Here is a 4,842-nt window from a genome sequence, read left to right as displayed (position 1 = left end):
GGTTAACTGAACCAGATTTTGAGATCGATGTCTTAATATCTAGACGGTCAAAAACCCATTAATTCACATATCTATATTACACACATAACTACCAGTTACCTTAATAATTAATTTATTGGTTACTGTAAATTGTTGCAATAACTATATTTGATGTTAGGTACTAATTACATGTAATTATGTAAACCTTCTGTTACGATAGCCCAAAAAAGGGAACTATTCAATTTCAAATAAATGTTTAGATTTAGATCACAAAAATACTAACCTACCCAATGAGAAAGTTATTATATAAATGGTAAGAAATGTTTATCAGTGCTCGTTATTCGTATAACTTAAAAGTATAGGTACTATTGGGACTCTTGTTGGTAGTTTAGTTATAACCCAACATGGCAACATGAAAAAATTCTATTTGGTAGGCTTGTTCAAAGGCGCATCGAGAAAACGAGTGTGGAAATTTGGAACGGTAAGTATCGTCCAGCAGAAACGTTGGGGACAATATTGTGTACCACAGATGGCGCTGTACACGGAAGTGCCATCGGTCATCCAAATGGGCACGTCCAACCGACTGATTTCTGGACAGGATAAACAGGGAATTACGGTCAATATGGACGCGTACATGTTTCTGTGGTCTTGTCGACGTCCCGCCACAGCCACAAACGGATCGCCATGGAACCGAACGTCATCGTCGACCCTTACTCGGTATCCGACTTGCGCCACCCCGGGTAGGCCGCATACCACTTATAAGCACACCCGAAACGACATACAAGCATACTTACCTGGCGTGGAGGTCAACCGTGATCAATTGGGCGGTTCCTCCAGGGTGAGACTTGTCCATTGCACTATGGGACAGGTTGACCCCTGCGAGTATCCCTAATGTGGATACCTCGGGCGCAGAATTTTTGGTAGCTGGGACTGCGTACGCGCTGTCCCTTAATAAATGAATGTATATAAAAAAAATTTTCATCAGCTTTTGGATTTCGATTTCGTAGCATTTCACTTTATGATGATATTGTGACTACTTAGTGTTAAGGATTAATCCTTAAGTGCATGATAACTAGGGCTAGGAAAATAAAGCACTAAAAACCTACAATAAAGGAATTAAAAAATTGCCAATAATGCTACAAAAAAAAGCATTTTATCCAAGAAAATGCAACTAAAAAAGACATTTTAAGTTTAACTGAAAAATATTTTTAATATCAAAAAATAATTTATTAAACACATTTTTATAATATGTTCACACTAAGTAATTCTTAGAACAACTAAGCACAATTTATAAATATTGAAAAAAATAAATTAAAAACCGTTTTATTAAATGTCGATAAATGTCAACGTATTACGTAACCATTACTCCCCACTCGGTAATCACTTTGACAAAATCTAAGAATCTATTTTCAGAAATATTTTCTGATAAGGCAATAATATTTCACTACGAAATCATGAAATAAGTATATATAATAACACAATTAAAATAAATTAATAAATAATAATTTAGATAAATATGTATGTAAATGTTCTAAAAATGTTAAATATGCGTATAATTAACAAAAAAAAGCTAATAAACTGACAAAAAAGTACCAAAAAAGCATTTATTTACGAATATCATAAGAAAATGCAAAAAAATCAAAATTGCTATTTGAATTCTGTGATGAATGAATCGAATTTTGTTTTTGATTAGCTATGTCCTGTAGTACTATGAAAGAAAATGCAAATGCTACAAAATCCTAACCCTAAATGATAATAAATATATTATGATAATGATAATCATAATAATTATGAATGATGTAGTAGATGGTCAGTGTGTATTTAAAAAAAAACATAACTCGAATATTTTATAAATTATAATAACATTATTTTTGTCAGTCATATTTTAGGCAAGTAATAATGTACATTTGTAAGTGTAATAATATTCTTGAGTCCTAGTTTATATTATAACTAACCTTCCATGGATTCCCTATAGCTTTTTTCCATGAATTGTTCATTTTATAGTATAGGATATATAATCCATAAACGATTATTTTGACCAAAAAATAAATAGTCAAACTGTGCGTGACTTATATATTATAATATGTAACGTTTGGGCGAGTGGTGGGTATGTGGTTTTATTTTATTATTACCTACTTTTTTAAACCACATGAAAAGTTGTGGTCATGCACGGCGTTGCCTATTAATATGTCGTTATGTGCCTATGTGATAATTTTGAGAAAGTTTATTTAACTATTAGTTAATTTATAGGTTTTGTAGATAAAAACGGAAACCGTATTATTGTATTAGTAATAGACGTTTTCTGAAAAAACTTGGCTATGTTTTTTCATAGTTTTTGTTGAGATACTATAATATGTGCTATATAGCCATATAACTTGGTTGATATCTAATACTATCTATCGTGCATTATTATATAGCTATTAGTTATAACATGCTATCGTGTTTAAACGAATATATTTTATGGTGTTTCAACAAGTTTTGATATAAATTAATTTTTAGTACAAACAGGCACATTAATATTTTTATGTTGCCGTTTGGCGTTTTTGTATTATACGGTATCTACCATTTTAATTTATAAAATGTTGTAGATTTACAGATAAATTAAGTTATTAAAATAGAATTGATAAACTCATATACGCAATAAACGGCAATATATTAATATTAATATTGTTACCTAAATAGCCCCACATATAATGGTAATATAAATACAATATAATAATAATGCCAACTTAGGTAACCGTAGGCTATAATAATTATATACAAGCATATTATAATATTATTCCAACCTCCTATCAGACGATCTCTACTGGACTTTGCACTTAACGCTTAAAACGTATGCACATTTTTTAAATGTCCATCAAAACCCACTAACCAAAGACTATAAATTTGAAATTTATAGAATATAGATAAAATAAAAATAATAAAAATAAAATAATTCGAAATTAAATATACGGTTTATTTATATGTATATAATTTTTATTGGCTCAATAAAATGTACAGTTATATTGTAATTTATTACATATTAATATTCTAATATTTCGTTGTATTGAATGCAATTTGTTTATCATTAATAAATTATTTATTAGTATAATGCAATGTATTTATGTATATTAAAAGCGGTAAATGTAGTAGGTATTTATTTTTAAACGTCAACACTTTATTAAAATTATATTTTATTACTACAGCGTATAATTAAATAAAAAACATTTAGTAATGTAAACAATTTATGTAACTTTTGTAAATATTATATACGATACATAAAATATGTATTATCCACTCATTAACTATAACTATTATTGAAAGAATAGGTAGTTGATACTTGATAGCAATTAATTAATGTTGAACGTTATACATTTATAATATACGCTTATGGAAAGTTTCGATTCATTTTTACTTTAAGGTTAAACCTTAAGATTCCTAATAAGTAATAGTTGAGCTATACATATTTTTATAATAACAGAAATAAGAAAAAAATCGATGTATATAATAATATAGGTACCATAAATTAATTTGACCAATTCATAGTAAATAATGATGTACATTAAAAGTTACGATGTTCATTTAAACATTCAAAAATAATAGATGCGCATAACTGAAAACGTGTACCGTCTCACGCCACCAAGCGGTGCACGGCGAATACCACCAAGCAAACAGTTACGTAATATTATTAGGTTATTACTGACAACGCATTCTACTGAAGTAATTAATTTGATTGGTTAAAGTGAGGGACGGCGCGTACGCAGTCCCAGCTAACAAAAATTCTGCGCCCGAGGTATCCACATTAGGGATACTCGCAGGGGTCAACCGATTCCATGTGCAATGAACCGGCCTCGCCCTGGAGGAACCGCCTATGTGATCACGGTTGACCTCCACGCCAGGTAAGTATGCTCGTTGGGTGTTTACCGAGACCTTATATGCTATCCTATAGTCATCCAAAAATGGTACTTATCAACAGCAAATCGGCGACCGAATCAGTTAGCCAACGTTGACGGTAACCGGCGATCATTCTTGCGGTTCACCGATAAAGTGTTGATAACTTGGAAATGTTTGTGCAGCTTTTAGAGATGTTATTACGCGCCTAGACGGTACGGTAAGTGCCAGCTCAAAGAGGCTTTCGGTGCGCAGCGCTTCCTATGAGTGAAATCGAAGACGCATTTGTGTACTCCTCAGTAGTTACCGCTTGCGTTGGAAATATTCACCACCGGGCGCAAGTGTTTCTTGTTTCAACAATGAGACGTAATATGCAATAACACATATTAATATTAATATATTAAATTATTATAATATTCACTTTGTCTAACGCGTGTAAACTTTATTTACGATTGTAAATAATTATTGGTAATTATCCAACTATCGTAATCGTGACGATTTTATACCAGTGTCTGTAATCTGTATTCTGTATTCTGTATACATTTTTATAATATACATATCCATATATACCTAGAGGCTAGAATTTAGTGATTTCTATACTGTAATTTATTGTTTTTGAACAATCACCATTCAACATTTTTAAATTGTATAATATGTATTTAGTATTTGGTTACCGGTGTTACTGTTACGGCATACTACAAAGTTCAAACGACTAACTAGAGACCAAAACAAAAACTACTTCTATCGGAAGACACTGGAAACGATAACGACAATAAGTAACACAAACATACGTACATAGTTTGTTAGTCTATAATAAATATTGTTAGGCACATATAAGATATTATTATTAATTGTCATTTATGAACATACTTTTTCTCAAATTAATATAAAAATTACCTATACTATAAATATAGGTTATTTGTTATTTTGTTATTTTATTTGTATTTTATTTATTTGCAAACAAACAATTAATACACTTGACATATAATTATA

General features: G+C 30.4%; 2 non-coding genes across 2 annotated transcripts; one reads left to right on the top strand and one right to left on the bottom strand.

Annotated features, from left to right (window-relative positions):
* The first annotated feature begins 765 nt into the window (after positions 1-765).
* LOC115035071 lies at positions 766-929 on the top strand. Its single transcript, XR_003840224.1, has one exon. It is a non-coding gene; the product is annotated as a U1 spliceosomal RNA (small nuclear RNA).
* A 2,773-nt stretch (positions 930-3,702) lies between these two features.
* Positions 3,703-3,865, bottom strand: LOC115035072. The gene has a single exon (XR_003840225.1). It is a non-coding gene; the product is annotated as a U1 spliceosomal RNA (small nuclear RNA).
* Positions 3,866-4,842: the final 977 nt, after the last annotated feature.

Source organism: Acyrthosiphon pisum, unplaced genomic scaffold, assembly GCF_005508785.2.
Source record: "Acyrthosiphon pisum isolate AL4f unplaced genomic scaffold, pea_aphid_22Mar2018_4r6ur Scaffold_6879;HRSCAF=7447, whole genome shotgun sequence".
Taxonomy (NCBI): domain Eukaryota; kingdom Metazoa; phylum Arthropoda; class Insecta; order Hemiptera; family Aphididae; genus Acyrthosiphon; species Acyrthosiphon pisum.
Note: the sequence above shows the minus strand (reverse complement) of the source record. Positions and strands in the feature narration are given on the sequence as shown.